The following is a 25,528-nucleotide window of genomic DNA, read 5'->3' on the forward strand; positions in this document are numbered from 1 at the left end:
ATTGGGGGTTGCAGGAGTGGATGGACTAGGCTGGCTCTTCTGAGTAGGTTTCCTTGTCGGAGGTGTGGATGCAGTTGCTACCTTTCTTACTAGCTTCCTCCTTGGTTCCACCTTCTTATCTTCTACCAGAGGCTTGTCAACTTTCTTCCTTTGTACCCTTCTGAATGCAAGAGGTTGATTATCCTTTGGATCAGAGTCATAAGTGATAAAAGAAATGAAAGTCTCAGGCCTCTTTACCTTAGGAGCACTAACGGTTGCCAGTGATTCTACTGGTTTTGATCCAAAACCTAGTTCTGTATCTATCCTATGAATTACATTTTGAACAAATACAAAATTTTTGTCTATCTTATTTTCCCTCCTTTTCTTGTTGAAACTAATTTTGACCTCAAGAGCCTTCTTGATGCAGAGAGTCTTGGAGTAGATTCAAATCATGAACTTGTCTTCCTTGTTCTCACTCCAACCTACTAACCACTCAAGCCCTTCCAAAGGTACTTGGTATAGGTTCTGATAGTTAGACCTCCAAGGCATAATTCATCTTATCTTGCCTCCAAGGTATAGCCACAAGTGCTTTACTCAACTCTTTCTATTGAGGATTCTACCTCAATCCCTATCACACCTTCCTAATACTCTAGCAACCTCTTCTAAGGATCTTTATGCACCATTATGTTCTATATGTTCAAATGCATTTACATAGTATCTTTATTGTATTTTAGGGGTTTTATCACCTTCTAGCCCATCGCCAATCTTACCCAACCTCACTTTGGCTCTACTGGTTCAAAATAGGCCTAATACCATTAGCCCTCCTATGGTAGTTTTCAGGACTCTTTTTCAAAACTTCTCACACAAGGCCACAAACAAATTATAGATTTGAATACCCTTTTCAGGGTTACAAACAATATCGCATATTTTCATTTGGGTTCATCGTACACATATGGGAACCAAAACTATCCTATTTCAAGGGTTTAGGCCTACCCAAGTGACTTACAAATTTGGTCTTAAAAACCTTCACCAATCAAATCATCGTCACAAATAAATTAAGGTTTATTTAAGGGAATTCAATGGGATTTCCAACCATGAATCATTTTCCTCTCTACCAATCCATATATGCTCCTAAATTGCATATCTTCTTTTGTCCTAAACTCACCAACTCCTAGTTGTGAGCCTAGGGTATCATTGTAGAAGCACCACAAAGGCTTGCAAAACCAAATCACCTACTCTAAACATATGTATAGACCCTAACATAGCATTCCACATGATTACAACTAGTGCCATCAATTGATGCTTATGTTAGAGCCATTTTCCCCTTAAACCCTACTTTGCAAGGATTTTACACCCAATCATAAAGAATGGGTTAGATCTTTGCAACAAAACACAATCAGACTTGATAATATACCTTATTAGAAAGTAGACTCAACAATCTTTCATCCCATGCAAGTAAATTCCTTTGTCAAGGTCATACTAGGTCGTAGAATGCAACAAAACAAAGGAAAACAGTTAAAACGGTGTAAAAAAAAGATTTCTTCTTGCAACAAAAACTTTCTTTTGCATTCCAGAACTTCTAACTTGTACAATGATGATGTCTTGGGATTTAAAATACCTGGTTTAGTTGGTTTAACCAACTTCTTCACCGCCAACATCCAAAAATGCAACTTTTGCCAAAATGTTGCAAAATGTTGCTTAGCAACTTTTACATCTTTTGTCACTTAGGATGCAACTTTGCATTCAAGTGTATTACAAGGCTCCCAAAGGCCCTCTAAGAATCCTAGAAGTCCTAAAACAATACATTAAACCCCTATTACATGATGACTCTATTTTAGAGTACTACACCTGTGATCAACATCAACATTACAACTTCGTAGGGTATGAACATCCTGAACATATCAAAGCTTGGACAACTCAACCATGGCTTCATTGAGTCCCAAATGGTTGGTCCATTATTACAACTTGAAAGAAAACACAAAAACTTAGAACAAACCAAAATTTCTTGCTTAGAGTGATGTGTGCCCTGCACCGCCCCTGGGACAAAGAACTCAAGTCTATTGAGCTAAGAGGTCTGCGATTTCCATACCATGTTGAAGTATATCTGATTCTAACATCCACATAGGATCTGATTCAAGTAACCCTACCCACTTTACAAGATACAAGAGAATGCTTGTAAACTCCTTTTCTTGTCTTCTTTATCACCTTGGTGTCCAAGATGCTTTCCAACTTGATCAGTTGGCTTGGTGGTAAATCTCTCACCCAATCGTCAGTACCTTGTGATGAAGTGTCCAACTGATGTGTTTGTGATTCCTCTTTGTATGGATAGAGATCGCATACATTAAAGATAGAAGAAATACCAAAGGTGGGAGGGAGTTCAACTTCATACACATTCTACCCATATTTGTGTGCTACCTTGAGAGGTCCAATCTTCTTAATCAATAGCTTGGTAGGCTGCCCTTTTGGAAGTCTCCCATTCTTTAGGTATACTAGGACTGAATCTCCAACTTTAAATTGCACATTCTTTCTTGTTTTACCAACATTCCCCTTATACTGCTCGGACTTTTGTTGTAAGGTCTATCTTACCTTATCATACACTTCTTTGATTCCTTTTGCAAAATTCTCACCTTGTGCACTCTTAGATGCCACAGAACTTAGATCTCTGAGCTCTAATATACCCCTAAGATGAAATCCATACACTATCTCAAAGGGAATTTTACCTTTGGTTTGGTCAACTGAGTCATTGTATGCATATTTTGCCTGGCCGAGTACTAAATCCCAAGTTTTCCCATGTTGTTTGGTGTGGCATCTTAATAGATTACCTAAGGATCTGTTGACTACCTCTGTCTGACCATCTGATTGAGGATGATAGGTAGATGAAAAGGATAATCTTGTGCCCAACTTTCTCCAAAGTGTCCTCCAAAAGTGGCTTAAGAACTTCACATCCCTATCACTAACTATGTTGATTGGAAGGCCATGAATTCTAACTATCTCTTTGAAGAAGAGTCCTGCAATATAGGTGGCATCATTAGGGCTCTTGCAAGGTATAAAATGTGTCATTTTGCTAAACCTATCAACCACTACATACACACTATCAAATCACCTTGGAGTTGTTGGTAGGCCTGACACAAAATCCATGCTAAAAAATTCCCAAGGCCTCTGAGGTATGACCAAAGGTTGGTACATGCCTGGATTACTTGATGACCCATTTTCTCTTTAGCAGATTGCACATTTCTCTACAAACCTTCTCACTCTTGATTGCAACTTGGGCCAATGGTAAAACCTACTATCCTGCTCCATAGTTTTATCTATGCCAAAATGACCTCCTAGACCTTCTTGATGCTTTTCTTGTATAAGGTTTTGTCTCATAGAACATAGGGAAATGCAAAGGAGATATCCTTTGAATAGAAAACCCTCTTGTATCATATATTTTGAATAAGAGACATATGAGGTGTTAGAAAAATTAGAACAAACAGTATATATCTCTGCAAAATCTTTATCATCCTTGTAGAGGTCTTTTAACTCATTGAATTCCACACTCTGCCATTGTATCTCCTACATAGTCACGACTCTCCTACTTAATGCATCAGCTACCTTGTTTGCAACATCCTTTTTGTGATTTATAGTGAAGGTGTAGGATTGTAGGTATTCCACCCACTTCAGATGTCTTTTATTCAACTTCTCTTGCCCATTGAGGAAACTAATGGCATGGTTATCAATGAAAACTAAAAACTCTTTGGGCAACAAGTAATGATGCCACTTCTTCAATTCTTATACCATGGCATATAATTCCAAGTCATATGTGGAGTATATTTGCTTGGCTTCATTCAATTTTTCTGAGAAAAATGCTATAAGATGGCCTTCTTGGCTTAAAACTGCCCCTATTGCCCTTTCGCTAGCATTACATTCTACTATAAACAACTGATTGAAATCAGGCAATCTAAGGGTTGGTAGCTCTGCTGTCTTAGCTTTCAACATTTCAAATCCCTTATTGGCTTCCTCTGTCCACTTAAAGTGACATTTAATTCCTCCTTTAATGGTGTTAAGGATAGGAGCACAGACATGGATAAAGTTTCTCATAAAATTCCTATAAAAAGATGCCAAACATGAAAACTTCTAACATCACTTATGCTCCTAGGTATAGGCCAATTAAGTATGGCTTATACTTTAATTGGATCCATCTTTAAACAACCTTGTGAAATGACAAAACCAAGGTAGACTAACTCTATTTTTAAGAACTCACATTTTTCAAGGTTGATTTTGAGTGGAGCCTCCTTTAACTTCAAGACCATCTCCACATGCTTAAGGTGTTCCTCCTTGGACTTGCTAAAGACCAAAATGTCATCAAGATACATTATAACAAATTCACTAATAAACTCAACTAAGACTTCATTCTTGAGCCTTTGAAAGGTACTAGGTGCATTGGTGAGGCCAAATGGCATCACCAACCACTCATATAGGCCTGCATTGGTTCTAAAGGCTATCTTCCATTCATCACCAGGTCTGATCCTTATCTAATGATAAACAGACTTCAATTCCACCTTTGTGAAATAGCTTGCTCCACCTAGATTTTCCAATAGGTCCTCAATCCTTAGCATGGGAAACCGATATCTTATAGTGATCTTATTGATTAATCTTGAGTCAATGCACATCCTCCATTTTCCTCATTTCTTAGGTACTAATACAGTAGGAACAACACATGGACTTAAACTCTTTTTAATAAACCCCTTGTCTAAGAGTTCTTGCACTTGTTTGGTGATCTCTTCATTTTGGCTAGGTTTCATTTTATAAGTAGCTTTGTTAGGAAGATTTGCCCCTGGTATCAAATCTATTTGATGATTTACATCACTCATTGGAGGAAAAGAATCAGGCATATGATATCCTATAACTTCTGCATATTGCTTTAGTAAACCTTGCACCTCTTGAGGAGCTTCACTCATTGGATCCACCTTAGCTTCATCTTTAGGTTTTAATAGTATAGCTTGACCTTGATTACCTTCTTGTTTTAATACTTTAAGGAACTCTTTACCCCTCAGCAACATAACACTTGGCCCTACTTTTTTTTCCTCCTTTGGATTAGGTAATGGATCCATTTGATACTTCTTACCATTCTTGGTGATGAGGTAACTATTCCTTTCTCCATCATGATAGGCTTTCACATCATATTGTCATGGACAACCCAAAAGAAAATGACAAGCATCCATAGGCAATATATCACATAGAAGTTTGTCTTTGTAGTCACCAATCTCAAATTCCACCCATACTTGTTCATCAACTAAAACATGTTGACCATCGTTGAGCCATGACACCTTATAAGGAGTTAGATGAGGCAATCTTTAAATTTTGAGTTTATCCACCATTTCCACTGAGACAATTCTCTCAGTGGAACTTGAATCCGCAATCACCTTACAAATTTTGCCATATGACCTACAAGTGGTCCTAAATAAACTTTTCCTTTGTGGTGGCTCTTGAGCTTGGGGTATCTTTAGCATTGTTCTTCTCATCATCAAGTTTTCTCCATCTGTCACTAGCCCTACCTTTCTGATTGGTGAGGTCACACTTTGAGTATCCTCCTCTTGCACTAACTGAGTCCTTCTTTCACCCATGTACAAGCTTGTTGAACTTGAGGCCTTTCCCAGGCACCTACTCATGGTATGTCCAACTTGATTGCAATGATAAAACCTACCAATGAAGACTGTATTTCCTCTTCCTGAATTTCCAAACTTGCCCCTAAAATTGCTTCTCCCTCTAAAGGATCCCCTATATGTTCCTCTTTGAGAGTCCTCACTTCCTTCTTGGTTTTGATGCTCTTCATTCCTTGTAGCATTCTTCCCTCTATGAAAGGTTCCTCTACCTCTGAAATTCTTACCACCCCTATGCTTTTGATTTTCCTCACTTCTCCTTTTGATCTTTTCCTCTACCCTTAATGCCAACTAAAAACACTTATGAACAATGTTTGGTGTGAGGATGCTTATTTCATCTTGTATGTTTTTCCTAAGGCCATTCATGTATCTGGCCAATTTCTCCACTTCATTCTCATGCTTTCTAGCCCACAAACTTAGTTTGTGGAATTCCTTAGTGTATGCATTGACATCTAGCTCCTTCTGTTTCAGATTTTGTAGGGTCTTGTGGATTTGAATTTTATAATCCCTTGGTAGGAATTGAGCCTTATGCCTTATCTTCATACACTCCCATGAAGTTATCTCTTTCTTACCTACTTGTACCCTTTCTTCTTGCATCATGTTCCTTGACTTGGCCACATTGACTCTTTTCTCCTCAGCTACCTCCTTATAATAAAAATGATTATTTAATGTCTCTATCCAATCTAGTAGCTCATCTCCATTCAAAATTCCTCCATAGGTGGGTAATCCATCCAAATTATCCTTGGAAATGGATTTGATTGCATCCAAGAATATTTTTTGGTCTTGAGGTGTTGCCACTACTGTTTGGTCCTCCTCATCTTTCAATTATTCATCTGTCTCATGTCCTCATTCTATGTTAACCTTCCCCTTCTCCTTCTTAACACCTCTGGTTCCTTTACTTCCTTCCTGATCCTTCAATCCTACTAACATCTATATCACCATCTATCAGATGGCTTCTGGAGTCATTTCCTCTAGAGGCATTGAAATTTCTTCTCATTCCTCAATGTTTGACATACACCAATGTTTCACAAAAGGGTGGCTCTGATACCACTATGATGCAGAGAGTCTTGGAGTATATTCAAATCACCAACTTGTCTTCCTTGTTCTCACTCCAACCTACTAACCACTCAAGCCCTTCCAAAGGTACCTGGTATAGGTTTTGATAGTTAGACCTCCAAGGCTTGATGCACCTTATATTTCCTCCATGGTATAGCCACAATTTCTTTACTCAACTCTTCCTATTGAGAATTGTACCTCAATCACTATCACACCTTCCTAATACTCCAACAACCTCTACTAAGGATATTTATCCACCATTCTACTCTATGTGTTCAAATGCATTTACATAGTGTCTTTGTTGTCTTTTAGGGGTTTTATCACCTTCTAGTCCATCTCCAAGCTTACCCAACCTCACTTTGGCTCTACTGGCTCAAAATAGGCCTAACAATTAGCCCTCCTATGGCAGTTTTCAGGACTTTGTTTCAAAACTTCCCACAAAAGGCCACAAATAAATTATATATTTGAATACCCTTTTCAGAATTACAAACAAAATTGCAAATTTGCATCTGGGTTTGTTGTACATATATGAGAACCAAAACTATCCTATTTTCAAGGGTTTAGGCCTACTCGGGTGACTTACAAATTTGGTCTTAAAAACCTTCACCAGTCAAATCATTTTCACAAATAAATTAAGGGCTCTTTAAGGGAATTCAAAGGGATTTCCAACCATGCATTGGTTTCCCCTCTACCAATCCCTATGTGCTCTTAAATTTCATATCTTTTGTTGTCCTAAACTCACCAACTCCTCACCAACTCCTAGTTGTGAGCCTAAGGTATCATTGTAGAAGCACCACAAAGACTTGCAAACCCAAAAACCTACTCTAAACATATGTAAAAAACCTATCCTATAATTCCACATGATTACAATTAGTGCCATCAATTGATGCCCAGGTTAAAGCCATTTTCCCCTTAAACCCTACTTTGCAAGGGTTTTACACCTAATCACATAGAATGGGTTAGATCTCTACAACCAAACACAACCAGACTTGCTAATCTACCTTATTAGAAAGTAGAATCAACAATCTTTCTTCCCCTACAAGTAAATTCCTCCGTCAAGGTCTTATTGGACTGGAGAATAGGAAAACAATTAAAACAGTGTAAAAACAAGATTTCTTCTTGCAACAAAAACTTGCTTTTGCATTCCAAAAATTCTAACCCATACAATGATGATGTCTTGGGATCTAAAATACCTAGTTAAGTTGGTTGAACCAAATTCTTCACTACTTCCATGAGTGTCTCATCTATTTTTACCATGAAGCAAATATCAGTGGAGTATTTCTCCATAATGTGTTTGGAGATTCTTTCCCTCAGTCTCATGTTTTCTTCAAAAGTTTTAAAGTAGCCCAAAAGCTTCTCATCCATGTTACTACCAAGACCAGTGATTGCATCTTTGATCTGCATAATTACTAGTATGTCATGGGCCCAACATTTCTTTCCCAAACCCGGTAGCTCATTCATGAAGTACAACATTAAGAAAACAATAAGATTGCCAAACCGGAAAGTTCCTTTCTTAAAAACTTTTTTCTTGGCAAGATTTAACATCAATTCACTCCTTAGCCATTCACATAAGTCATATTTGTAGACACCTAAAAATGGTCAACGCTTGCGGAGTCATACTTTAACATTTGCACATTGCCTCATTTTAGGTTTTTGCGTCGCATTAACATTTCTCCTATGATTCGTACTTGGTTTTTATCATTTGTGAACATCGAGTCTTTCTTCTACATTCTTCCTTTATCTCGCTCTTGAATTTGGTCTTGTCGACAACACTCTCCAGTCATGATTTTAATCGATCTTATCCTATTGCATCAATGTGCGTGCTCATTTGTCATCATTTTGGACATTATCAATCCTAATTAGGGTTTTGTCTTCCTGTCAATCTTGTGATCGATTTGTCATCGATCGTTGTCCTCTTGTCAATCTTGTCATTTCGTGATCGATTTGTCAGCGGTCATTGTCTTTTTCAATCCTGTCATTTTGCAATCTATTTATCATCAACTCTTGTCATCTTGTTCGATCTTGTCATTTTGCGATCGATTTGTCATCGATCGTTGTCTGTCTCAAATATGTCAATTTGGATCATTTTGTCATTGTTCCTCATCAATTGGTGCATTTTTTCAATCAAATCATTTATCACATTGGTCATTTATCAATTCAAAATCATGATCGAGTCAATTATCTTTCATCAAGACCTAATTCATCTTCTAAGGTTTCATGATTTAATCATTTAACCTGGTTTGTCATTTCCTCCTTTAGGATTAATAAATTATTTATTTATCCTAAGTTTTCTTGTCACAATTAAATGTTCATTTGATTGGCTAATTATTCCTCTTTGTGAATTAATTAATAAATGATAAATTATTAATTAATTTACCTAATTTCTAATTTCCATCAATTTCTTAATTCCTAAATTCTTAATTCTCTAATTTCCTAATTTTCTAATTCCTAATTTCAATTTCCTCCTATTTCTCTCCTAAATTCATGGAAATGACATAGAAATTTGTCATAATTTGTCATAATTGACAATCAATCAATTTTTGACATAGAAATTTGTCATAATTTGTCATAATTGACAATCAATTAATTTTTGACATAGAAGTTTGTCATAATTTGTCATAAATTATCAATCAACAAATTTTGCATAGAAAGTGCATAATTTGTCATAATTGACATAATTGATTTGCAATTTCCATTTGAATTGAATCATGCTAATTTGATCCATCTCTCCAATTTGTCTATAAATTGGATGAATTTCTTCAATCAAACCCCTTAAATAATTTGGTAATCAGACCATCGAATTTCTAGTACTCTTGATCAAAATCTCGTCTACTTGCTTTCAATTGTGTGTGTGCACTTGTAGGTGAGATCCACAACCAAACCATTTGAAGAGGAAAGAAGAACAATGGAGCTGCATGAAGGAGCATTCAAATCATATCTTTGGTTTGCTTAATTTCTAGTTTTGAATGTTTTTATTTCATGTCTCTATTGAGTGTTGTTTAGGATAGATCATTGCAGCAATGAGTTTTTGTGATTGAGCTATTGATTAATGTTTATACTATTTGTGATGATTTCCTATTTCCTAACGTACAATATTTTTCATTATTCTTTATCATTTGATATGCAATGTGGATACAAGAACTGACAACAAAGTTCAATCGACTTGATTGAGTTACCTTGTAGCTGATGATCATGGTGGCCAATTTCACATTTGTATCTTTGATGGTGTTGACCCTCATTGATCTTCCATCATGGGATGTGTCGGTGAACTTCTCAACCACAATGTTGAAGATCTTCTTTCCTAGTTCCTGTCCAAATTTGGGTAAGCTGGTGACTGCCTAAATTGCTTCTTTGGTGATCATGTGGGACCAGTCTAGCGAAATGAATTCATTATGGACCCTGCTCAGAACATATCTGATAACTTCATCCTTGAATTCCTGTATATACAGAATTTTGGTTAACCCTAGGTCTTCAATGATTTGATATTATGACTTGATTGTTCTAGAGCTGCCTAGTATATCGGATTGATACATTCCCTTGATTTCCCCAGTGCCTAAATCCTCCAAGGTGTAGTGAATATAGGCCCTGACATCTTCCACATAAACCACGCCATCAAGAACCCTAAAAAATGCACTAGTAGAGTCTTCCTTCATAGCAATTTGTGGAAATTCCTTGAAAATAGGTCTAAACCTATCCTTAACCTCAACAATGGTGGGATTCATGATGAAAGTAGGAGTAGATGATGATCTGGATGCCATTTCAAAGAAATACCTGGATAATAGTCACTGGTTGAAATAATTTGATTACTTTTGGAAATTCTTTGGAATGCCTTTGCTCACTCTTGATCGCCTATGATTCACCTTTGCTTCGCTATGGTTTTCTCGATTGTTGGGTGAATGAAAATGAGTCCATTTTCCCTTTTCATCAATGAGTAAATCCTAATTCATCACTGTCATAAATGCTTAGCATTATGCCCTACCGAATGCCAATTTCACAATTTTATGCCAGATAAACCTCCATCAATGATCAATACCACTCTCCAGATCTCTGTCCTGATCTCTTTCAGGGAATATGAAATATTTTCAATGAATTTGCCAACCCCTAAGGCATATGCTTCAGTTACCAGTTGAATTTCCTGCCCATGTAGGAATGCTCTGTTTTATCGATGGAGTTATAGGTGTAGTTACCGGTGGAGTTGCATCTCCACTTGGTTCTTCAAACTTTCTAACCCATCTCTTGGTGTGATCTTGTTGAATTTTATCTACCTTCTGCTTTCCTTTCTCATTTTCTTTGTCATTTCTAGCCAACGTAGTTTTGCTTCTGCAGTACTTAGGAATATGACCTATTTTGTTGCATGCATAACATGTAACATTGTTATTTTGAATTGCTTTGACATATCTGGTGTCATTCCTTGACCTACATTGATTAGCCAAATGTTTACACATGCATGATATTTAACATTTATTCTACAATCTTCTGACTTATGACCATATTTCTTGCAATTTGTGCATTGATCGAGAAATGAATTGTAGTTTTGATTTTCTCTATTTCGAAATTGTCTAGGCATATGCCAAAATTTATTACAAACAAAACATCTACCATTGAAATTGTAAGCATTAGATTGCCTTACTAATTGCCTTTGGTCTGATGAGTTCTATATACTGGTTGTCTGATCTTCATTTGTAGTACCGAAGCTTTCGCCTTGTACAAATCCAACTCCTATAGAATATTCACTTTGTCTTTGTCTTTTCAATAAATCATCCAACTGTGCAACACTAATCCTGAATTTTTCTTTATACTCACTTGCAGTAGTTAGATAATCTCTCAGAGTCATTATTTGTCTCTCTTGCTCTTGTTCATTATTGCGAGATTGTACCAAATCAGTTCTCAACAGATTATTCTCATGAGTCAATTTGCCACATTCTTCAAATTTGTTCTTCAAAGATATAGCAATATTTTCTTCCTTCTTTCTATCCTCAATATCTTCTTATAACCTCATAGTTAGGTCTTGCATTTCATTCTTCATGAGAATCTTTGCTTGTTTTACTTTCTGACATTGTTCCTTAAGTGCATTTTTCTCTTCATCATCCTGGTTTTACAAAAGTTCCTTTCTTGTAGAACAATAATGAATTCATTAGCAAAATTCAATTCATCTTGTAGTTTTAAGTTATTCATCCTTTCAGCATCATAATCCTCAAGTGCCATCTCAAGTTGCTTCTCCATAGCCATGTTGAATTATTCCAGTTTTAGGATCATCCTTAACCTATTAAACTTCCTCCGAGGTACCAAGATCTGATACCAATTGTTGGAATCCAATAACACTGAGAGGGGGGGTGAATCAATGTTTTGCTCGTAATACAAGATTTTAAATTTTTATAACATACACATATAAATCGGTAAATGAAGAAACATATAACATGAAGTAAATAAACCAGCCACATGAATAAATACTATAATACATAGAATTTATATGTGGAAAACCTCAAAGAGGAAAAACCACAGTGGGATTAGTGACCCACAATATCAATTCACTGGCCATATGAGAGATATTACATAGCATAGGGGCCTGCACATGAAGGAAGGCACATTGCCTAGAGCACACTGATCAACACAAAAGAGTCTCATTGACTACAAGCTTCTGTTGAGATAAAATAGTAATGGTGAACTTATAAAATACATTTGAAATACCAAAAAGAGTTTCGGTTATAGCTCTGCTCTGTATCGGTTCATAAACCTTGAACCCTTCTACTGGTATCTCCTTTCCTCCAAGAATGCTTTACAAATCACCTACTAATCATTGCATGATATAAAATTCACATACAAATGACCTACATACATATCCTTTGCATTACACAATTCTTCTACCTCATCATATATCAAAATGACCTAACAGACTAACTTATATACCCTTTACAAACAATATGTCATATGTCGGCTTACAATACAAAAGATATTCAATGTCGGCCCTATACAATAATTAAAAAATGATTTTACAAATAAAACCTTTCGGATCCTAGACTGATATTAGCTTCACTGAAGTGCTGGATGTCGGTGTCGGTGCTGATGATGACCCTAAATACTCCAATGCTGGTATCTGCCAATGTATGCCCCCAAATGCCGGTATCTACTGGTATAAGCCTTCAATAGAGTCTTGTTGCCATCAATGACAATATATGAATCCAATAAGTGTCAATTGGCAATAATAATCAGGGTCATAACCGGCACTGGTATGACCATCCAACACTTTAGTGAAGCCGACATCAGTCTAGGATCCAAGAAAGGTTTTATTTGTAAAATCATTTTGTAATTATTGTATAGAGACAACATTGATTATCTTTTGTAACGTGTTCTAAGCCGACATAAGGCATATTGTTTGTAAAGGGTATATAATTTAGTTTATTAGGTTAGTTTGATATATAACGAACGTGGAGAAGAAAAATGATGCAAAGGATATGTATGTGTATCATTTGTATGAGAAGATAATATCATACAATGGTTAGAAAATGGTTTGTAAATCATTCTTAGAGAAAAAGAGATACCGGTAAAAGGGTTTAGGGTTTATGAACCGATACAGAATAGTTCTATAACCGGAACTCTTTTTGGCATTATAGATGCATTTTGTGAGTTCACCATTATTATTTTATCTTAGTAGAAGCTTGTAGTTAGTGAGACTCTTTTGTGTTGAGCAATGTGCTCTAGGTAGTGTGCCTTCCTGCATGTGAAGGCCCCCATTCTATGTAATATCTTTCATATGGCTAGTAAATTGATATTGTGGGTCACAAATCCCTCTGTGCTTTTTCCTCTTTGAGGTTTTCCACTTATAAAATTTTGTGTTATGGTGCTCATTCATGTGGCTAGTTTATTTATTTCATGTTATATGTTTTTGCATTTATCGGTTTATATGTGTATGTTATAATAAGGTAAAAACTTATGTCACCAATAGAACACTAATTCACCCCCCCCTCTCAGTGTTCTTGGATTCCTTCTATTCCAACAATTGGTATCAGAGCTTGGTGCCTTAGAGGAAGTTTAACAACTTGAGGAAGATCCTGAAATTAGAATCATTGAATATGGCTATGGAGAAGCAACTTGAGATGACACTTGAGGATTATGATGATGAAAGGTTGAAGAACTTAAAGCTGCAAGAGGAATTGAATCCTTCTAACGAATTCATTCTTGTTCTGCAAGAAAGGTTATCATCTGCTCAAGCTAGGAGGAAGGAACTTTTACAAAACTAGGATGATGAAGAGAAAAATGCACGTAAGGAACAATGTCAAAAGTAGAGTCAACAAAACATGCTCATGAAGAATGAATTGTAAGACCTGGCTATGAGGATGTCAAAAGAAATTGAGGACAGAAAGAAGAAGGAAGAAAATCTTGTTGTATCTTTAAAGAACAAATTTGAAGAATGTGGCAGATTGGCTCATGAGAATGATATGTTGAGAACTGATTTGGTACAATCCCAAAATAATGAACAAGAGCTTGAAAGACAAATAATGACTTTGAGAAATGATCTGACTACTACAAGTGAGTATAAAGAAAAATTTAGGTTTAGTGCTGCACAACTGGATGATTTGTTGAAAGACAAAGGCAAAATCAAGATTCTAGAGGACTTGGATTTGAACAAGGTGAAAGCTTTGGTACTGCAAATAAATATCTGACAACCAGTATGCAAAACTCATCAGATCAGAGGAAACTGGTAAGGCAATATGATGCTTACAAATTTAATGGTAGATGCTTTGTTTGTAATAAATTTGGCCATATGGATAAACAATGTAGAAATAGAGAAAATCAAAACTACAATTCAGTTCCCGGTCAATGTACAAATTGCAAGAAATATGGTCATAAGTCAGAAGATTGCAGAATGAATGTTAAGTGTCATGCATGTGGAAAGTTTGCACATTTGACTAACCAATACAGATCAAGGAATGACACTAGATATGGCAAAGAAATTCAAAAGAACAATGTTACATGTTATACATGCAACAAAATAGGTGATATTGCTAAGTACTGTGAAAGCAAGACTAAACCGGTCAGCAATAATAGAGCAAATGAGAAAGGAAAGTAGAAGGTAGATGAATTACATCAAGATCACACCAAGAGATGGGTTAGAAAGTCTGAAGAACCAAGTGGAGATGCAACTATTGTTGGCATATGGACACTCCAATGAGACATTGTGTGTGATTGAAGGTTTTGTCATTGATGGCAACCTTGCAATCCTATGGCATCGACAAGACATTCTACCGGCAAAACATTATTCAAGCAAGATCACTCTACACCGACACCAGCACCGACACAGAAGAAAAGATGTATATCGGCACAAAGGCCGATAGGATTTTTGATATGTAATATTTTGTTTATTATTGTAAGCCAACTTGGCAAATTGTAAAATGACTCTTGTATATAAAAGAGATCATTGTAGTCATTTGTAGAATATGGATAGGAAGCAAAAAGAAAATTATTAGGCAGACCTAATGTGTGAATTATAGGTCAAGGGTATATGTAAAGAACAAAGCAAGAACCGGTATTGAATCTGGCATTGAAGATGCTATTGTAAAGCAGTACAGATCATTGGATTTGCATAATCCTCATTGTAAGTCAGTGTGACTTCTTATTGAGTAGTGTGCTCTAGGCAGTTGGCCTTCCTGCATGTGCAGGCCCCTATTGTAAGTAATATTCTCTTATTGGCCAGTAAGTGAATATTGTGGGTCACAAATCCCACCAAGGTTTTTCCCACACTGGGTTTCCTCATTAAACATCTTGTGTTATGGTGTTCTTTTCATGTGGATGTTTTTGATTCTGTTTATCACATTAATTCTTGCATACTGGTATATTGTTACTTTATGTTCTGCATGTTCTTTTTTAATAAAATCTCATTACCGGTCAGATACTGATTCACCCCCCCCTCTCAGTATCTATTGCAACCTAACAACTACACTGGTAATTGCACCAGTAACTCCAATGGTAAAACAAAGCATTCCTCCACCGATAGGAAATTCAACCGATAACTAAGGCAGACGCCTTAGGTGTTGGCAAATTGATTACAAATCTTGCATATTCCTTGGAAGAGATCTAAAAAGAGATATAGAGAGTTTTCTTGATCACTGATAAAGGTTTATCTGGCATAAAACTGTGAAACTGGCATCCGATAGGGCACACAGGTAAGAATTTATGACAATGGAGAATTAGGGTTTACTTGCAAATAAAAAGGGAAAATTGACTCATTTTCACTCACCCAGCACTCGAGCAAACCAAAGAGAAGAAAATGCGAATCATGGCGGTCAAAAGCGAGCGAAGGCATTCTAAAGAGATTTCGAGTAGTTTTCTGAGAAGTCATCAAGATCTTTCAATCAACAATTGTTATCCAGGTATTTCTTTGAAATGGCATCCGGATCATCCTTTGCTCCTACTTTCATTGTGGATACCACTATAGTTGAGGTTAAGGATAGGCTTAGACTTGTTTTCAAAGATGTTCCTCAAGTAGCAATGAAGGAAGACTCTATTGGCACATTTTTGAGGTTTCCTGATGGAATAATATACATGAAAGATGTCAGAGCTTATATTCATTGCACCTTGGAGGAATTAGACACTAAGGAAATTAAGGGAATGTATCAATCTGTGATATTGGACAGCTCCAAAACAATCAAGTTGGAATACCAAATCATTGAAGACCTAGGGTTAATCGGAATCTTGTATATACTAGAATTCAAGAATGAAATAATTAGATATGTTCTGAGCAGGGTCCATAATGAATTCATCTGGCTGGATCGACCTCATATGATCACCAAAGAAGCAATTCAGGTGATCATTGGATTAACCAAAGTTGGGTAGGAACTCGGTAAGAATATCTCCAACACTGAGGTAGAAAAGCTCACTAGTGCAACCCATGATGGAAGGTCGATGAGGATTAGCACCATTAAGGACTCAGATGTAAAATTTGCCAGAATGATCATTGGTTACAAGGTAACACAATCAAATCAATTAAACTCTGTTGCCAGTTCCTGTATCCTTGATGCATATCAAATGATAAAGAATGATGGAAAATACGATTTGTGTTAATGGTTAAAAAGTGAATTGATGATAAATCTAGGAAAAATCAAAGATGTTAAGGAAGGGACATTCCAGTATGGTAACCTTATTGTCTATTTGATGCTATATTTCATGAATGAACTACCAGGAATGGCAAAGAAATGATGGGCTCATGACATTCTGGTAGGCAAGCAGATTATAGATGCAATCACCGGTCCTGGCAGCAATAGGGATGAGAAGTTATGGGTTTTCTTTAAATCCTTCCAAAAGAACATCAGACTGAGGGAGAGAATCTCCAAACACATTGTGGAGAAATATTCCACTGAAATCTACTTCATGGTGAAAATAGATGAGACTCTCATGGAAGTGGTGGAACCTACAACAATATGGGTCACTGAATTGGGTTATGAAGTTGATGACAACATTCTAGAACTATATGCAAAAATGTTGCTTGATGCTCCTTTGGATGATAAGACTGAACACTATGGTACTGCAAAGGAGAAGGCACTTGAATCTAAAATGGGCTTCAATAAGAAAAGGAGGGAAAAGAAAATAGACAAAATGTTTTCTTTCATTAAGAATGTAATTCACATGATAGATACAAAACTAGGTTTTGAATCTAAATCGGTAGATCAACCAACAATGGTATGTGCTTCAGAGGTAAAGAAGCCAGAAACCTTCATATCTCCTACCACTTCTAACTCTGATATAGAGGATAATCAACCTCTTGCATTCAGAAGGGTATAGAGGAAGAAAGTTGACAAGCCTTTGGTAGAATAGAATAAGATGGAACTAAGAAGGAAGCTAGTAAGAAAGGTGACAAAGAAAACAACATCCACACCTCTGGCAAGGAAACCTACCTAGAAGAGGAAGACAGGTCCATCCGCCCCTGCAACCCCTGTTAAGAAGAAGAAAAAGAGTGAGATAGATGAAGTAATTGAATCTGGTAATATTATCCCCCCAATGACTTGTGTAGAATTAATTGATGAGGTAACTAAAGATGGAATTTTGAAGAATGTGTCAAATTTTTATGAGCATTTAGATGACAATGAACAAAATGAAATGGAAAAAGCAATTTTGTTATAAGAAGTCTTTGGTAGAAATTTTGAAGGAAATTCCTTTATCTTTGTATAATAAGTTGGATGCAAGGAGATTAGATGCAGTTAAGAGGGATAGAGAGATAAAAGAAGTTGAACTTTTAAGTATTTGTGGTTCTATAAATAATGAGAAAATGAAAAGATGTATAGAAGTTTCAAATAGAATAATCTCTAGCAGTGAACCTCGACAAATAAGCTTAATGATGGGTAGAGTCAATGAAATAATAAATGAGACCAGAGAAGGATGGGCTAAATTTTTCCAAAAGAATCTTGATTTCCTTACTTCCCAAGAAGAATTTGCTAAGGCAACTACTCCTACTATTCCAGATAGATCAAAAGGAAAAGGAATTTTGGGAATCTCAAATCAAATTTTGAAAGAACTGGTAGTTAATTATCAATCAGATAAGAGTGTATAGACTCCATTGGCAGATAAAACTAAAAGTAATGAGAGTGTATAGGCTAAACCAATAGAGATAACATATGTACAATCTGAGAAAGGTAATATAGATAGTGTATAGGATACTGATAATATTATGGATAATAATCCACCTACAGTATAATACTACACCGAGTGGCAAAGCCACCGGTGTGAAAGAGGATGCGAAAAGGGATACACCAGGAGAGGATAAGGAAAAGGAAGAAAAGGAAAAGGAGACTGATAAGAGTAAAGCTACACAAACATCAAGTACCAAACCGGTAGATGACTCCTCATCAAAACATTTGGCAATTGACACTTCTCAAGTTGAGAAGAAATCCATCACAAAGATGAATCCCACAAAGCTAATGATGATGGCTGCTCAAAAACTAATGAAGGAGGGATTTGCAAACAAGGGAGTAATAGATCAGTGAATAATAGTTTTGCATAGATTGATTCCAGAATGTATGATTGAAAATGAAGCGAGCCCTTTTGGAAATATTAAGGTATTGACAAAGCACATCTCTAGAAACTTTCAATCATTACAATATATTTCTGATTAGCAAGCACTTGAAAGATTCACTTTGGCTAAGAAAGCCGCTTTTGATAAAATCATTGAGATAGAGAAGAGGAAGATTGAAGAGAAACTTATACTTATTGAAAATTCTTTGAGATAGTGTACTAACATTTACAAGGTCTATTGTAATATAGAAATTCTTATAGAAAATGTACATAAGAGGATAAAGGAGTTACAAGAAAAGATTGCTAATATTGCTAACTCTTCTGATGAACTAACTTCACTTACAACATCTATTGATGGACAAATTTTGACTTTGGAGAACCAATTTTTTATTTTGAAAAGGAAAGAGATAAGATCATTCGGAGAGCCAGAAGTCTTAGAGGTTTGGTGGGTCCAAGATTGGATTCACTTGGTGTACATAAGAGGGAATGCATGGATATGCTTGCGAAGCCCACACCAACAAAAGTCACTGAGAAAGAATCACTTGCACATTTAATGAGTGGACTTGTATCCATATCCGACACATTCAAAACCGGTTGGGATACCTATATAGAGTTACTAGAGAAATCTTATCTGTAAATCTTGAAATTGGTCAAGCTCTAGTTAAGTAATCGGTAATTATTCATTCTTTTGCATAGATTTCTAATAATTCTTTCAATTCTTTCAGCTGTCTTTGGCATTGATGCCAAAGGGGGAGGATATGTATGTGAAAAATGAAATGAAAAGGAAAGTATGCATATAATTCTAGGGGGAGGATATCAGACAAAGAGTATATGAATCAAAGTGGTCAATCAACTCAGGGGGAGTATGTTTCAGTTTCAGTTGAACCGATAGGGAATCTATTTTTTCACATGAGTGTTGCCATCAATGCCAACGGGGGAGATTGTTGGCAATTGACACTCATTGGATTCATATGTTGTCATTGTTAGAAACAAGATTCTATAGAAGGCATATATCGACAGATACCGACATTGGAGTAATCAAGGTCATAACCGACACTAGCACTGGCATCCAACACTTCAATGAAGCCAACATCACTCTCGGATCCGGGAAAGGTTTTATTTGTAAAATCATTTTGTAATTATTGTATAGAGACAAAATTTAAAATATTTTGTAACATTTTGTAAGCCAACATAAGACATATTGTTTATAAAGGGTATATAAGTCATTTTATTAGGGTCAGTTTGATATATAATGAATGTGGAGAAGAAAAATGATGTGAAGGATATGTATGTGTATCATTTGTATGCAAAGGTAATATCATGCAATGGTCAGCAGACAATTTATAAAGCATTACTAGAGAAAAGGAGATACCGGTAAAAGGGTTTAGGGTTTATGAACCGATACAAAATAGTTCTATAACCGGAACTCTTTTTGGCATTAGAGATGCATTTTGTGAGTTCACCATTATTGTTTTATCTTAACAGAAGCTTGTAGTCAGTGAGACTCTTTTGTGTTGAGCAGTGTGCTCTACGAAGTGTGCCTTTCTGCATGTGCAAGCCCCCATTCTATGTAATATCTTTCATATGGCCAGTGAATTGATATTGTGGGTTACAAATCCTGCCATCATTTTTCCATGTATAAAATTTTGTGTGTTATAATGTTTATTCATGTGGTTGGTTTATTTATTTCATGTTATATGTTTCTTCATTTACCGGTTTATATGCGTATGATATAATAAGGTAAAATCTTATATCACCGACAAAACACTGATTCACCCCCCCCTCTCAGTGTTCTTGGATTCCTTCTATTCCAAGATGTGGATGTTTCTAGATCATGTGCCTTTTATTTTCATGGTCTTCATTGATTGTTAAGCTCGTAATTGATAAATTTTTTTGGTATATTGATGTTATTTATGTTCTTATCCAATCGAATGCTGGTAATGTCTTATGGATATTGGATGCATAATTCCTAGAGGTGTTTTTAATGTTCGAGGCATATGATTTGGGCACGTGCTATGTCTTTGCCGACATTGTTTGGTCCACATGTGATATTTTATTATGTATGGTTATATTTTTGTAATTAGGTGGTGAGTGTTGAGATGACCTTGATGATCTTTCCAAGGTTGATGCCATGTATAAATGAATGTAATATCCTTGTATTTGAGTGTGGTGTTGTGGATGTGCGAATAATGCATTGATATTTTGAAAGCAAAGAAGAAGTGTGAAGAAGAGAAAGTTGCTTAACTGGAACTATAACCAAGAATTAAGGAGATGCTATTTTCTAGTTTATTACTTCCCAATGTGATTCGAATCTGTTTGTAGGGCAGTGAGCCTTCCCTAGGTTGTAGCCCTTTTTGTTTTCGAGTAGTGTGCCTGAATGCATGTGCATTCCCCATTATAATACTTATATACTTCTAGCAAAGTATACTCATATTGTGGTTGTGTTTCCACCATATTTTTTCCCTTGACCGGGTTTTCCATGTCAAAAATATTGGTGTTATGTGTGTTTATGTTGTGTTATTGATCTGTGCTTTCATAGTTAATTATTAGATCTAAGAATAAGTTTAAGTAATGTGAGTTTTTGTGAAAATTGATTCACCCCTCCCTCTCAGTTGTCTACCCTATTTCTATTAATTGGTATCAGAGAAAGTTACTCTAAAGAAGCTTAACCACTTGAGGTGATCTGGGATGACATCTTACAAGAAGGACAGTTTGAGATTTGATGGTACTAACTATTGTGTTTGGAAGAGTCACATGGAGTGTCATCTGAGATGCATTGGTGAATCCTATTGGACTATTACCAAGAACATGTATACCATTCCTACAAATGGACCTTCAACTCTATATGAGATAAGGGAAGTAGAATGCAATATTAGGGCTAAGGAAGCATTTTTGAGTGCTCTGACTGACTCTGAGATGACAAATTTTATGAAATTGCAATCTTCTCATGAGATCTGGAAGAAGTTGGAAACCTTGTATGAAGGAGACAGTTATGTGACGATTGTTAAGTCACAAAGGCTAAAAGTAAATTATGTGATGTTGAGGATGGGCAAAGATGAGAACATCACTTCTTTCATGCAGAAGGTGAATGAACTTATGTACAATATCAGATGTGTTGATAGAAAACTGGGAGAATCAAAGATTGTTGCTAAGGTGCTAAGATCTTTAACCACATCTTACAAGCATAAATTTATTTCTATTGAGGAGATCTAGACTGTGACTAATGTAACCAGGGACATGTTGATTGGTAAGCTTTCAGCCTTTGAGTTAAGTGAGTTTGGTGATTCTCTTCCCAAGGTAGAATTTGCATTCAAAGCCACTATTTCTGGAAAAGATAAGCAGAGATATGATCCAGGAGGAATTTATTCATGTTGGCAAGAGACACTACATAGTGTAGATAAGTGTATGCGAGTCGTCATTGATGGAAACCCAACTCAAAGATCTCATCCGATTTGCATAGATTCATCCTACCGGAAGTATGAAGTACAATTTTCCTTAATTCTAGAAGGTGGAACACAATATTTAACAGTATGGGAGTATTTTGAGTAGAACTTCACTTTGGTTGCATATTTTACTTTGTGGTGATTCAGGTAGTTGGTTGGATGTCTGGAGTAGCTTATGTTGGCATTCTACACTCTAATGAGAAATGATGGTATTGTCATTGATGGCAACCTTCTGGAAACCACCTAGCATTCATCTGGTAAAGCCATCGGTAGGCACCGACATCAGCATAGACATCTACATGCACTGGCAAACACTTCACCGTTAGCAGCTACAATGCATACCGGCACCCTAGCCGACAGGAATAAAATTTTGTTTAATTGTAATTATCTTTTGTAAAGACAACATGGCTTATTGTAATAGACTCATATATGTATGAAATATTGTAAATCATTTTTGTAATGAAAAATGGAATAGGAATGAGCGAATAAGAAGGAAGATATATGCAAATACATAAGGCAAATGTTGTAGAAGGTTTTGGTTATAGAATGAGCTTAAACCGGTACTGAACTCGACATAGTTGATGATGATTTGAAGCAGTACATTGTATTGGATTTTGATAATCCATTTTGTAAGTTAGTGAGACTTCTATCTTGTAAATTGAGCAGTGAGCTCTAGGAAGTTCTCCTTCCTGCATGTGCAGGCCCCTCATTATAAGTAATATTTATTCATTGGCCAGTGAGTGAATATTGTGGGTCACAAATCCCACCGAGGTTTTTCCCACACTGGGTTTCCTTGTTAAACATCTTGTGTTATGGTGTGTTTTCTATGCTGTCTTTATTGTTCTTGATTACTGCATTAATTCTTATTTACTCGTACACTATTTTGGAATGCAAAATACTTAATAAGGTTAAATATTTTGTCAACTGGTTACATACTGATTCACCCCCCCCTCTCAGTATCTTTGGGACTATCATTAATCCTAAGAATTGGTATTAGAGCTTGGTCCTCTATTTTCAAAAGCCTAACAACTTGAGGAAGATTCTGACACTGACACAAATGGAGAACTTAAGAAAGCAATTGGAAGGAGCTCTTGTAGACTATGATTTAGAGAATTTGAAGAATATCAAACTTGAAGATGATCTTAGGACTGCACAAGAATTCATTCAAGGACTTCAGGAGAATCTAACTATTGCTAGAAATAAAAGAAAAGAACTTCATGAGAAGATTTAGAGTGATAATGATGAAAAGGAAACTCTTAATGAACTTGTGAACAAGATGAGACAAGAAAATAGTACTATGAGGAATGAAATGAAATATATGACTATGAGATTTTGTAAAGACATTGAAGACAGGAAGAAGAATGAAGATGACTTGACTAGGAGACTCAATGATGCTAGAAATGAAAATCTAAGACTCAGTCATGAAAATGATATGTTAAAGATAGATTTGATTCACATGCAACATGATAAAACTGAACTTATCAGACAAATGGGAATTCTAGAAAATGAGTTGTCTACTACAAATCAACACAAAGAGAAATTCAAGAAAAGTTCCTCTGAACTTAATGATATGCTAAAAAGTTAGAAACCTAATGGAGATACAAATGAACTTGGATTTGAAGTTGGTGAAAGTTCTAGTACTGCAAACAATCATGATCACAGTAAACCGATAAGACAACCTAATGCTTACAAATTTAATGGAAAATGTTTTAACTATAGGAAGTATGGTCATAGAGAAAATCAATGTAGATCTAGAGACAATTAGAACATTAATGCACTTATCGGTCAATGTTCCAAATGCAACAAAGTTGGTCATAATTCAGAAAATTGTAGAATGAATGTAAGATGTTATGTTTGTGGAAGATTTGGGCTCTTATCTAATCAATACAGAACACAAACCGACATAGGATATGGAAAGGCTATTCAAAAGAATAATGTGACTTGTTATGCTTGTAAAAAAATTGGACATATTGCAAAATTTTGTAGAAGCAAGACTTTATCGACAAATAATAAAGGACCCAGTTTGAAAGGCAAAGAAAAGGTTGATGAGGTAAAACAAGAATTTTCAAAACAATGTATTAGAAAGACATATTAGAATGTTGATGAGACTATTCCTTCACTGGTAGAACAAAGTATTACTCCACTGACAAGGATTTCTTCATCTAACTAAGAAGTGACCTTTGGGGGTATTGCAGCAAATTGAATATCATGCAGTTTACCCTCGGTCAATGGTGAGAAGATAGATTTCTTCTTTACCGGTAGATGTGTTAAGTTTTCACTTAATCGACGAGCATTTAATGCGATTGTTGAAAGAAATTTCATTATAAATCATCAGTTTTCCTTCATTTTTGATTCACTGAGCATTCAACTTAGCAAAGAGTGTGAAATCTGAGCGAAGGCATTCAAGGTAAAGGTGTGAAGTGATTTCCTTCAAGCATTCACACATTACTAGGTAGCTTAAGGTATTTTTCAAATAGCTTCCTCTTCTGCTCCTAAATTTATTGCAAACCCTACTATTGTGGAAAATATAAAATGCCCTAGGCCCGTATTCAAAATTATTCCTGAGATAGCTAAGCAAGATGATTCCATAGGCACATTTTTAAAGCCTAAAGGTGTAGCTTATGTTGAAGACCCTAGGATTTATATTCACTACAATATTGAAGAATTAGGTTCTAAGGAAGTGTTAAAGATGTTTAAAACCATAATTTGTGATGAAAATGGCAATGTCAAACCTCAGCACAAGATTATTGAGACTTTAGGCTTTGTGGAAATTTTGAACATCCCTGAAACTCTGGAGGAAGTTGTGAGAATTGTCCTGAAACTCTGGAGGAAGTTGTGAGAATTGTCCTAAGTAGGGCACATGGAGAATTTCTTTGGTTAGATTTAGTCTGTAAATTCACCTGGCAAGCAATTAGGGTAGTGATAGGTCTACCCTCAACCGATAGTAGACCTGACAAAACTAAGAAGGTTCCTAATAACAAAGTCATGACCTTAACCAGAGCAACATCTGATAGTAGATCTCTGAGAGTGAATGACATCAAAGACATCAATGTGAGATTCATAAGTATGATTTTAGGCTACAAGACTACACATACAAACATAATTAATTTAGTTTGTAGTCTTTGCATTAATAGTTCTCATGAAATGGTAAATGATAATGCAAAAATAGATGTGTGTGAATGGCTGAAGGATGAACTAAATGATAACTTGGAGAAGATAAAAGGTGATAAGAAAGGGACATTTCATTTTGGAAATCTCTTGGTATGCCTTATGTTTTATTTCACAAAAGAAATTCCTAGTATTGGACCAAAAGACTTTGGATATGAAATACGGGTAGGTAAACAATTGCTAGAAGCTTTCACCAGCATGGGTACTGCTAAGGAAAACAACATAACTGAATATTTC

This window comes from Cryptomeria japonica, chromosome 11, assembly GCF_030272615.1.
Source record: "Cryptomeria japonica chromosome 11, Sugi_1.0, whole genome shotgun sequence".
Taxonomy (NCBI): domain Eukaryota; kingdom Viridiplantae; phylum Streptophyta; class Pinopsida; order Cupressales; family Cupressaceae; genus Cryptomeria; species Cryptomeria japonica.